Here is a 12,565-nt window from a genome sequence, read left to right on the forward strand (position 1 = left end):
TGAAGGAGGAGGCCCTGGCCAGTGTGGCTCAATTGGTTGGAACATAACCTTTCAGTTACGGGTTCGATTCTGGGCAAGGGCACATACCTACTTAGGTTACAGGTTTGATCCCCAGGCGGGGCACATATGATCCCCTGTCTGTCCCGAGGGAGGCAGCCAATCAATGTTTTTCTCTCTCCCTTCCTTCTCTTCTTCTTTCCTCTCTCTCTCAAAGCAATGAAAACAAATGTCCTCAGGTGAGGATAAAAAAGTAAAAATAGAAAAATAAAAGGCGGAAGGAGGAGGAGAAGGGAGAGGAAAAAAAGGAGAACTAGGAAATATGTACAGACAATTCATGGCCCCCAAAGCTTAAGATATTCACTGTTTGGCCAACCCCTGGTCTAGGCCAGTGTTAGCAGAAATATAGTTCAGCCACACATGTAATTTAACATTTTTAAGTAGCCACATTGATGAAGTAGAAATAAACAGGTAAAATTAATTTTAATAATATTTTTATTTAACCAAGAATATCCAAAATATTATCATGTCAACATGTAATCAATGTAAAAATGATCGAGACATTTAACATTCCATTTTTCACGCTAAGTCTTTGAGGGCCTACGAGTGTTTGACACGGCACGCCTGAGGTGGGACTAGCCACACTTCCCGGGTTCAGCAGCCACACGTGGTGAGCGGCTACTCTGTTGGGCAGTGTGCGTCCAGATGTTGATGAATGGACGGGATTTCGATGTGAGCAGTGGGAGGATGTCCAAGGCATAGTCTCGACCAGGGTTTCTCAACCTTGGCACTAATGACATGTGGGGCTTCCTAACCCCTTGTTGTGGGAAGCTGTCCTGTACACTGTAGGGTGTTCAGCAATATCTCTAGACTCTGCCCACTGATACCAGTAGCTACCGCCCCCCAACCCAGTTGTGACAACCAAAAATGTCTGCAGATGTTGCCAAATGATATGGGCAAATTGCCCTGGGTGGAGAACCACTGCTCTAAAGCGGGTGTGGGGGAACATACCCGGAACTGCCCAGAAAATATCCTCTGACTCCGTCATTTTGATAGAGGAAGAGTAATTGAAGGAGAGTGACATGAGTTTGGGGAAAAAAAAAAAAAAGTGGGGCGGAGCTCAGTCTCAAGCATTGGAAACTCCCTCCCGTGGCAATGATAGTCATCAGAGTCTTGGGCAAGGGAATGAAATTAGTGAAGTTACAAATTCAAAACATTTTCTCTTCCATTTTTGTATAACTAGATTCTTTCTCTTCTTTCTTTTACTGGCACAGATAGATATTTTTTTTTCTCCTTAAAGAAAAGCATTATTTAAAGAGCAAATGCCCCCACCCTGCGTCTGGTGGGTGGTTTTTATTAAATTCCAGTAGAGGGATGGGTTTCCAAAGCAATCATCCAGCCCCTTGGTGAGCAGGCTCCCTGCCACTCAGCTGACATTCCACCCTGCAGGAGTTGGGGGAGAGGAAAATCAACAGTGAGCAGGCAGAGTGACCATAGCTTAGGCTGTTGGAATTTTCAGGGAGGCCACTTAGTGTTACAGATGGAGCCAAATGCAGCACAGGGTGGAGGCAGCCTGATAAACACCCTCTGCATCTTACAGTTGCTGAACTGTTTTATTTGTCCTGCCCCTGACATCCAAGGGCTATAAAATTGCTTAAGTCCTTTTTGAATAATAATAATAATAATGGTAATAATAATAATAATAGAAATATGTACTATGGGGGACACCAAAAAATAGGAAGTATCTTCTGGAGGATAGGCCCCTTGTAGTACAGGCTTCCCCCACTTTGCGAGTGTTCTAGGAACCCATCTGTATCCGTGTACCAGCTGGTGTTGTGGTGAGATGTGGCATTCAGCTTCAGTGAATTGTTTTTTGAAGATTCTTTCGACGCAATTGCCCATTTCCTGATGGGTGATTTATGAGCGCGCCTGCCCGCGCTGCACTGAGCATTCAGCACTTCTTGACCAAAAACTACATGACTCCCGTGCCTCACCCTCTCTATTCACTCGATCTCAACCTGAGCGACTTTTTTCTGTTTCCCCAACTGAAAAAAGTCCTTAAAGGGAAATACGTTGCTGATGTGGAAGGGGTGAAACAAAAAACAGCAGGAGCACTAAAAGGCTTTAAGACCGATGAGTTCAAAAACTGTTTTGAGCAGTGGAAAAAAGTCTCAATAGGTCTGTTGCATCAAATGGAGGGTATTTTGAAGGTGGCTGAAGTTTAAACATGTAAGAATACATACACAGCTTTTAAATGAACAAAATCCCCGGGTTTTGGGGTCGCCGCTCGTGTAGGTCTTTATGGTTGGCCATGTGCTTTCGCATGCATGGTCATGGGCAATAGTTACGCATCTTGACACAGTGCTGAAGGAGATGTGTATACCATGGGTGTCTGTTTGGGTATTTGTCCTTTTGGGGGGACTCTGGGGCTGTTTATCCATCTCTGCTGGATAATCTGTTTGCTCCTTGGATCCACTCTAGCCCCTCTTCACCCTGCCCTCTGCCCTTCATTGATTGCATCAGCTGGGCTCCTTTGCCCTCATTTCCTGCTGCGCTCAGCCAAAGGGAGGCCCCGTGGGATTTGACAAGGTTGGGGAGAGTGAGCTTGGGCTGTTTGCTCCCCATCCCTTGCACCAGGCTTGGCAGTGGCTGCATCCCTCCACAGCTCCTGCTAAGATAGGCCTCATCAGATCCTGGAACCACTTCCTCTCCTAGTCCTTTAGCCTGAGGATGGGAACCCCACACTGCGCACTGCTGTTAGGCCCAGGGTGTTTTGGCATCCTTTGTAGGTTGACCCGCACCCCTGCAAATGGTCCATCTGTGAAGTCTCTTCAGCCACCCGTCCTGAGTGTGCCATCTTTTTCCTGCTGGGACCCTGGCTGACATTCCAGCTCCCTTTAGATTGTACTGAGAAGAGTTCACATCTGCCTGGATCATCCCAACATTCAGTCAGGAAAATTCAAGCAAGGCTAGAGTTAGTAAGCTGGCCTTTGAAGTCAATGTGTTGACTCCATTTAATAGCTAGAGAAGCTAGGCATGGAGTTTCTGTGGCTTTTCCCGGGTTACCAAGTAACTTGGTACAAAAAAACCTTTCATTATAAACCCCAAACCCACACACCCAATTCTCTTCAAGAGGAATGTATGTAATGCTTAATTCAGTGTTTTTCTTTCTGGAATTTCTGACAATAATAATGGAAAAGGAACTTGGGGAAAAGTGTCAAAGAAAATCACATTGGTGTTTTCTTTCCCTTATGTGTGGATTGTTTGAAGGAATCCAAACCTTAGCTTGAGCAACAATGTCTGAACCAGACAGGCCAGCCGTTAGCAGGCCGGTCCGGTAATTGGACATCAGCAGAGGGAGTTGTGTGCGCTCTCATCTCCTCTCTGCTGTCAGCCTGGTTCTTCCCCTTGGGGAACAGGCCTGGAAGTCACATCACCTGCACTTCCTCACAGTCTCACTAATTACAGAAAGGACAAGCCCCGCTCTGTGTTTTGTCTCAGCCAGTTTAACCAGAGGAAATGACTAAGGCTGATTAGCTGAAAAGGGCTGGGTCTCTATTAAGATGCTTCCTAGCTATTAGTGAGCACACTATAGGCTCTTAATAGTGTAAAATTTATTAAGAACCACTAATAGCAGGGATATTATTAGTAGGTATAGTACCGAAAACTACAGCAAAAGAGAGGCAGAAATTCCCAGGACACGCTGGGCAGAGGGCACTGCCGTATATCCAGCCTCCTGAGGCAGGCAGGGGTGGGCGTGGATACCTGCAGGACGTCAGGACTCTAGTCTTGGCTCCCTGGGTGACTTGGGGCCAATTCCTTCAATACTTTATTCTCGGTTTCCCACGAAGGGAGATGCATGGACTTTAAACACTATTAAGTTGAATGCCTCTCAACCCTGACTTCATATTAAAATTACTTGGACAGTTTAAAAAATTGTGTGTGATTTCTGCTCCACAGTTGGGTTAGGGTTGCTGGAGATGAGGTCAGGCATTGGTGTACACTATTCTGTGAGCAGATACAGTACCCCCCTCAGTCCAGGTGAGAGACAGAGAGGAGGGGAGGGGGGAGCATGCACATTGGTTTTGATGCAAAAATGACAGTACTATGGGCCATGATTAAAAACTTGAGAGCGACTGTACTACTGTACTTTACACATAGAGGGCACTTGATAAGTAAATGTTTAATGACAGGGAGAAGGGAAAAGGGAGTGCAAGAGGAGAGGAAAAGAGAAAGGAGGGAGGCAGGATGACAGAAGGACAGTAGGACAGTTGTTTTCCTCCATGTTTGTGGAAATCATGGGCACAGCCAGGCATGCTTTACATGTATTCGTGAAGAGTTCAGAAAAAACTGAGGAAGACAGAAGAGAGGAAAAGATAGGGAGTAACAAAAAAGTTCATGAGCCGAAACCTCACAAATCAGTCCTGACGTTTCATCGTCTCATTTTTGACTCATTCTGGTTTGTGAGCCTTGATATAGTAGTTTTCAATAAATTTTAATTTCCTGTTGGTTTGAGGAGATTCAAAACTGTGATATTTGAAAATATTTTAAGGCAATCCAGTGCTTTCTTGCCAACTGGATTTCTCCTTGGCTAGGCTCTGATCTGAAGGTGGTTCCAGCCAGCATTGCTTTGCAGCCCTGGTCTAAGATGAGTAGATCAGTTCACTCCTCTGGGTAAAAGACCGGCCAGAAACCGCTGGAGCTTTTACAGACTATTCCATGAACTCGGTATATTGGTCTACAATGGAAGAAATAATACCAGAGACAAAGAGGGACATTTCTTAATGAGAGAGGATTAACTTTATCAGGAAAGCATAACCCTACATGTGTACATACCTAATAAGAGAGCTTCAAAAAACGTAATGCAAAAGCTCTTAGATATTTACCCAAGGTAAATGAACGCATATGTCCTCGTGAAAACCTGTGCGGAAATTGTATAGTGCCAGTAGTCACGATTGCCAAAGCTGGCAACCAGCCAAACCTCCTTTGACTGGTGAACACTTAAACAATGGTACATATACATCAGGGGTGTCAAACTCATTTTCACTGGGGGCCACATCCGCCGCGCTGTTGCCTTCAAAGGGCCGAATGTAATTTTAGGACTGTATAAGTGGAACTACTCCTTAGCAGTTAAACGAGAGCCTGACACTGCTGCTGGGTAGAAACAAGGTGCCGGGCTGGATAAAACAAGGTGGAGGGCCGGCTTCGGCCGCGGGCCTTGTGTTTGCCACCTGTGCTGTGTAACATGAGATACTCCTCAGGAATGAAAAGGAGTGGACTGCCGATACATATAATAGCATGCTAAGTGGAAAGAAGGTGGATTCATTTGTAAGACAGCGTATAGAGAGTAAATCTGCCGGGACAGAAGTCAGACCCTTGGCTGCGAGAGACCCGAACTCGGAGGGTGGCACTGTCTCCAAGGGTCATGAGAACACTTCGGGGGCGGTGTGGATGCTCCGTGTCTCGACTGTGGTGGTGGTTACATGACAGCGTGAGTTTGTCAAAATTCATAGAAAAGTGTACCTAAAAAAGGCAAATTTTCCTCTGTCATTTATTCCTCATAAAAAAACACAACAAAAATCACAGAGGAATATTATAAACAATTTTATGCCAATAAATTCAACAATTTAGGTAATAGGACAAATTCTTAGAAAGACACAAATTATCAAAACTCATTCCAGCAGACATAGATAATGTGGATAATTTTATATTTACAGTATTAAAGAAGTTGAAATTATACTTAAAATCCTTCTCACAAAGAAAATTCTGGGCATCAGTGGCTTCCCTCGTGAACTTAGTGTTGAGGAGTAACTACTACTGATTCCATTGGGTACACTTCCCCAGTCATTATATCAAAGTAACTTTGTCCTGGTACCAAAACCCAAAGGCGTTACAAGAAGAGAGAACAAAGACCAATTTCCCTCATGACATACCCACAAAATATTTAACAGAATTTGAGTGAGTCTAATCTGTCAATGTAGTAAAAGGATAATGCATCATGACCAAGTGATGTTTATCGAAAGAATGCAAGGTTGGTTTAATATGAAAAAAAATCACTGTAATTCATCATGTTACCAGACTGAACAAGTGAAAGGAAACGATCCTCTCAATACATGCAGATAAAGCACTGGACAAAACTCAACACTCATTTAGTATAAAAACTCAGCAAACTAGAACTAGATGGGAGTTTCTTTATCTTGACAAAAAGCCAGATGTGAAACCAATATTATAAGAAATGTTAAAGGCTCTTCTTTAAGAAGAAGAAGGAAAAAAGGTAAATATGAATAATAAAATAACAAATACATATGTATCAACAATTACTTTAAATGCAAATGGATTGAATGCTCTAATCAAAAGACATGGCGACTGAATGGATGGCAAAACAAGACCCTCCCGTATGCTGTCTACAAGGGACTCACGTCAGATGGAAAGACACACACAGTCTGAAAGTAAAGGTGTGGAAAAAGATACTTCATGAAAATGAAAACAACACCAAACCAAAAAGCTAGGGCAGCAATACTTACACCAGACAAAATAGACTTTCAAACAAAGGCTAGAACGAGAGACAAGAAGGACCCAGCATCTGTACTTCTGGGTCTTTATCCGAAGAAACTCAGAACACTAAATTGAGAAGACATGTAGCAACTATAAAGACAATATGCAAAAAAAACAAAAATTTGAACTGGGTTAGGCCAAGATTTTTTAGAATGTAAAGAACACAAACTCTGAAAGATAAAACTTGATAAACTGGACTTCCTCAAAATTATGAACTTTTGCTCTTTAAAAGACACTATCAAGAAAATGACCAGGCAAGCCACAGGTTGGAGAAAATATTTGTAAAACATATACATTATAAAGGACTCAGCCAGAATATACCAAAAACTCTTACAACCCTGCTTCATAAAGGAGAAACAGTTGGGCAACAGATTTGAACAATTTACCAAAAAAGATATATAAATGGCAAATAAGGACATGAAAAACTGCTGAACGTCATTCATCATCAGGGAAATGAAATTTAAAAACAATGAGATGTTGCTACACATGCACTAGAATGACTAAAACTAAAAATACGTATAATACCACCTGTTGGTGCGGCTATGGAGCAACTGGAACTGTCTTCCGTTACTGATGGAAATGGAAAATGGTACAGTCCTTTGGAGAACAGTTTGTCAGTTTTTCATAAAATTAAATGTACACTTATCCTATGACCCAGCAGCTCAATTCGTAGATAGGAAAAGAGGAAAAGAGGTTTTTATTTTCCTTATGTGTGGCCACACAAAGATATGTACATAAATGTTTACAACAACTTTTCATTTGCAGAAGCTAAAAGCTGAAAACAACCCAGAAATCTATTCACTGATGAATGAATGAAGAAATTGCAGTATTTCCTTACAATGGGATACTTCTCAGCAACACAAAGAAATGAATGAACTACTGATACATGCAACAACCTGGCGAATCTCAAAAGCATCATGCTGAGTGAAAGAAGCCAGATGTGGAAGACTGCACGCTGTGTGATTCGATGGATATGAACATGTAGGAGAAGCGAAGCTGTAATAACAGAAACCAGAGCAGTCGCTGCCTGGGGCTGGAGGCAGTGGAATGAGACTGACTGCACGGGGGCATAAGAATACTTTCTGAGGGGTGGACATGTTCTGTATCTTGATTGTGGTGATTATACGATTGTGCATATTTATCACATTCATCAAACTATACATTTAAAAATGGGTGTGTTTTATTGTATATAAATTATAACTCAACAAAGCTGAGTTTTAAACAAGGATCTAGGTGTGAGTCACCACTGCCGTGTGGCATGGCCCTGGAAAGCAGCAATTGTGTGGGTGCAGGGAAGGTAAACATTGGAGCGATTAACGAAATCAGTCTGCTACACTGGGTTTGATTATCATAGAGCCTATCCATTGTTGGAGCTTAAAAAATAATCACTCTTGGTAGAGTCTGTCCCTTCATACTCATCATCTCGGTGTCTCCTTTCCTCTCAGCCTTTGGCTGGTCCTCTGATGTCGGCATTTCTGGCTACCTCTTGAACTTACATGTAATGTGTTAGTGCTTGGAGCTTGTGTAGTTTCTAACGGATTAAGAATTCAAAGGTTTATATGGTCGTCTGGTCAGTCTAAATGATCTTTACTTAAACTCATTGGTATTTGCAATGCCAGCATTTCACATATTATCTTTCCCCAGTGGAAAAGCTGAACAACTAAAGAAAGAAAGAAAGTTAATGAGTTAGCCATCGTGGAAAACACTTTAGGGTTTTTAATATACTTTCTCTGTAAACGTAACAAGGCAGTTCCACACGATCACTCCAACTTAGGACAAAATAAACGATTGCCGTTGCAGGCACGGCAGTGAATGTACAGAAGCCTGCAGGGTGTTCCTACGAGAGTGACATGCTCCGACTCTCTTCCTCCAGAGACACGAACGCCAGCAAGATAACACCCGTGGCTTCATGCCGGGAAATCCCGTGAGACGCTGAGATTGAAACAATGGGAAAAAACCAGAAACTGTTCATACCTTTAAGTTTCTACTCCCGTTTGATATGAACACAGCTTGGTATGCAAATCAAGGATACATTTAACTTTTTTCTCCTGTGAGCATTCGGAGGCTTTTTACATGTAATAGAGAAAGTCTGGTAGGTGGGCAGGGCCATGTTTTGCCAGGTTTTGAATTCAATCAAACTCTTTGGTCTGGTCAAATCCCACCAAATGAGAACAGTTTGGTGTTTAAATTTGTTTACTCTTTGGTAAATGGAACTTCCTGTTTTGGGTTCTGTAAAGATGTCTTGAAATAAAGTAGCATTCAAATATGGTTTGGATGAGTTGGATACAAACAAATCAGAAATTTGTGGATAAAATTTCCTTCAAATGTACCCAAAATTTTAATAATTAAGAACTAACCAAACATGCTTTTGGTTTGGGGCTGGATCTAAATATCTGACAAACGATTTCAAAACATTCGGGGAACTCAGACTGCGTTCCAAGCTGAAATGTTTTTATTTTGTGCTTTGTTTAAATTTTACATGGGAAACAAAACACTTGAATTTGTCTCCACAAGTATAAATCTGTTTTCAGTATTTATACCTCAGTCATCACAATGATGGGAAATTTTCATTTTTTTCCCCCAGAAGTGAAATCGGTTTTCAGAGAAATGAGAGATTGTGTTGACGACTGAGAGCGGCTCCAGGCTGTGTGGGACAGGCCCCCCAAGCCTCGGTTTTGTGAGCCTGGTGTCCTCGGCTGCAGCCGCCATTGTGAACGGCCCTCATTCCAGAGGGCAGCGATGTTTCTCATTTTCAGTCCTGCTTATCCTCCTGGACCTCAAGGTTCCCATCTTTGGTTTCTGTTCTGTCTCCAGACTCTGCTCCGACTTGGTCAACTGGCTCTTTCCACACTGAGCCACCTCAGTAGAACATCTCCACTTCAATCCTGGCTCTTTGGGACAAACCCCGACCTCTCCCCTCACCCCCACTCCCTGTCAGTCTCTTTGAATCTGGGCCGTGCTCATCATAGAAGGGAATGGAGGCTACTGGAGACCCCAGTGAACTCACTGACCCACTCAGTGAATTCTGGGCCAAGGTCTTGGGAGGAGAAACTCTTACTGCTTGGGAGGAATAGCTACAGAAATATCCAGAGGGAGTTGTCCGTGGAACTGGGACAAGGCAAATTCTGTTGGGGTGCCCTGGGCCAATGACATTCCATGTCCTGGGAAAGGTGTCAGTAGGTACAAAAACGCCATCTGTCCGGCCATGGGCAGATGCATACTGGTGAGGGACAGTTACTTGTAACCACAATAATGATTCAAGGTGTTAATTAACCAGGTCTTCAGGTTTTTTTTTTTTTTCCTACTCTCTTCTAGTGGTTTACTTTGTAATTGTAACAAGCAGGGCCTCAAAGAAGAAAAGACAGGAAAAAGAGATAAAACTCAAATTGACTGTGTTACCTTTTAGTACTTAAAAAGCTTGAATTCACATCTGAGTCACTAGGTAAAATGACAAGAGTAGTGACTGAGTAAACCATGCACTGTGGGAGCATTGGCCATCTTTCTCCTCCCCTCCTTCCCCCTCCAACTGGAGGAGGGCTTCGGAGTTACAAGAATTCAATCAAGACCAATTTTTTTGTGTGCTGGCAATCAGGGGAAGGCCCTGACAAGGGAATGGAGGCCTGCTGAACTGAGCCGGAGCCTGCTGGTGAGGGAACCATCGTCCTCCCCAGTGCTGGGGACTGGTTGTCTCCAAGCCTGACCGCACGCCAGGTTCACCCAGCGAGCCTTCAAATGTAACCATGGCTGGGCCCACACCCGGCTCGGGGTGAAGCCCGGGCATCAGCATTTTTAAAAAGACTCCTCACATGGTTCTAAGGTATAACCAGAGTTAAGAACCACTGGTTTAGATTGTACTGTTTCTGAGAAAAATTAACGTTTGTCTTTTGGAGTTGTATGTACTTTAAGGGATCAAAGAGCATGAAAACTGGTAGTTCTGTATCTCTTTTACTGGTAGGACTGTTGTAAAGCAAACTTGATTTCAGGGATTCACAGCCACCCTCACCCACGTGATTACAGGTATCCCTTGTTTCCACTGCGCCCCACCCAAGCTGAGAGGTGTCAGTAAACCTCCATGTCCACTCTGCTGAAGGTTGTGGGATGGGCGGGGGTGGAATGCATCTAACTGCAGCTCTCAGTAAGCATGCTGCAACTGAGACCTCTTCCCCTGGGGAGGGGTATGTGTGGAGTTTGCCCCAGGCAGGGGATGTGATTTTCCCTCTGGGGATGGGCTCTGGACCCATAGAGGAAGTCCAGGTTGACTTCAATTTTAGCCATTGCCCCTCCTTTGCTGTAATTTCTTTCTGGAAGTGAATTACCCCATAGTAAAGGAATGGGCCTGTGTCTGTGCAGCTTCTGTGTTAGCCGTAGTGGTGACTGGGGGGAGAAAGTGCTGAAAGAGTCATCCTGCCTCCTCCGCCCCCCGCCCCCCCGCGGGGAAAAGGCAGGCAGCCCGTCAGAGGACCAGCTCTGCAGAGGGCCAGATGGTAACAGGCCCCCCACAGGGAAGCCAGCAGCAGGGGTGGCAGATGGCCCCTAGCCTGCAGAGCATCTCTGGAAAGAAGATGCACCCATGAAGGGACAAAGTTTCTGGCACCGCCACGCCACGTATGCTAGTAAATATTTAACAAATGGCTGTCCAGAAAAGAAATCTCTGGTGTGTAGCACAGGCAAATTTTTGTGGTGTAAACACTCTCACCGTCACCAGTTTCAGGCTGCTCACTGGAACAGGAAGGAGTCGCAGAAGGGTGAGTTAGGAGGAGGCACACAAACCGGACTCTGGCAAGCTGGCTGGAGCCGTCTCCGGCACACCGCTGCTCCGGGTTAGGGGTGCGGACCCTCTGCAGAAGGGAGGGGCAGGCACGAGGAGTTCTTAGGGAGCCAGAGTGCGTTCTACAGATTTCTCCTCTTTCAGTGCAAACAGCCAGCATTCAACTGTGATTCCTTCCGGTATGACCTCATGAACTCAGGGTTTAACATAACTCATTTATCAGAACCCAAACATGTGTTTGGATCCAAATAGGCAGACAGGACTGAGGGCTGCACCTCTTATAAAATGACAACAGATATTTTGAATGTTCTTCCTATGTTATCCTAGAGGTAGTCACATACCGTTTGAGATGATCAGTCAGTCACAGGTAACATTTATTGAGTGCCCACCGTGTACTAGGGACCTTACCTGTATTAACTCATTTAATCTTTATTATAACTTTATGAGAAACATACTAGTACTGGAAGTACATTTTTTAAAACAAATAACCACAGTGAATACTTTAAAATAAAAGTACATCTTATTCCAGACTGTTCACAAGGCAGTTCAGTATGGCTAAACATAGCAAAGTTATTGAGTGCTTACTGTGTACCTGACATTTTCCCTGAATGCTCCATTGAGTTTTTATAATAACCTATGAGTCAGGTGTTACGATGATGCTTATTTACAGTTAAGGAAACAGGACAGAAAGTGGCTTCCTAAAGATCAGTTGCTGGCAGAGTCAAGAATCAAAGCCAGGCAGCCGGGCACCAAAGCTCACTCTTACATACAGGACTCTACCAGCTTTCTGCGCAGAAATGTTCCTAGGCAAATCCCTGACCTTTTGTGTAGATATCTGACCTTGATTTAAAGCAATGCACTCAGCCCTGATCGGTATGGCTCAGTGGACTGGGCCTTGTCCTGCAGGCTAAGCAGTAGCCAGTTCTATTGCAGGTCACATGCCGGGGTTATGGGCTGGGTTCCGGGTTGGGGGCGTGTGGGAGGCGGCCAATCAATGTTTCCCTTGCACATCGATATTTCTCTCCCTCTCTTTCTCCCTCCTTTCCCCTCTCTCTAAAAAATAAGTACGATCTTTAAATAAAATAAAAACAATGCGCTTATGCAAAGGTTTCTGCACAACCGCCCCTTCCCAACACACCCACTTCCCTCAGGCTGTACATTCTACCGTTTCCACCTTGGAGGAAGACACTGTTCAGCATTTCATCGCTGTGGTCTGATTCAGAGCTGCAGTATCCACGTGCCAAG

The sequence above is a fragment of the Desmodus rotundus genome, chromosome 7 (assembly GCF_022682495.2).
Source record: "Desmodus rotundus isolate HL8 chromosome 7, HLdesRot8A.1, whole genome shotgun sequence".
Taxonomy (NCBI): domain Eukaryota; kingdom Metazoa; phylum Chordata; class Mammalia; order Chiroptera; family Phyllostomidae; genus Desmodus; species Desmodus rotundus.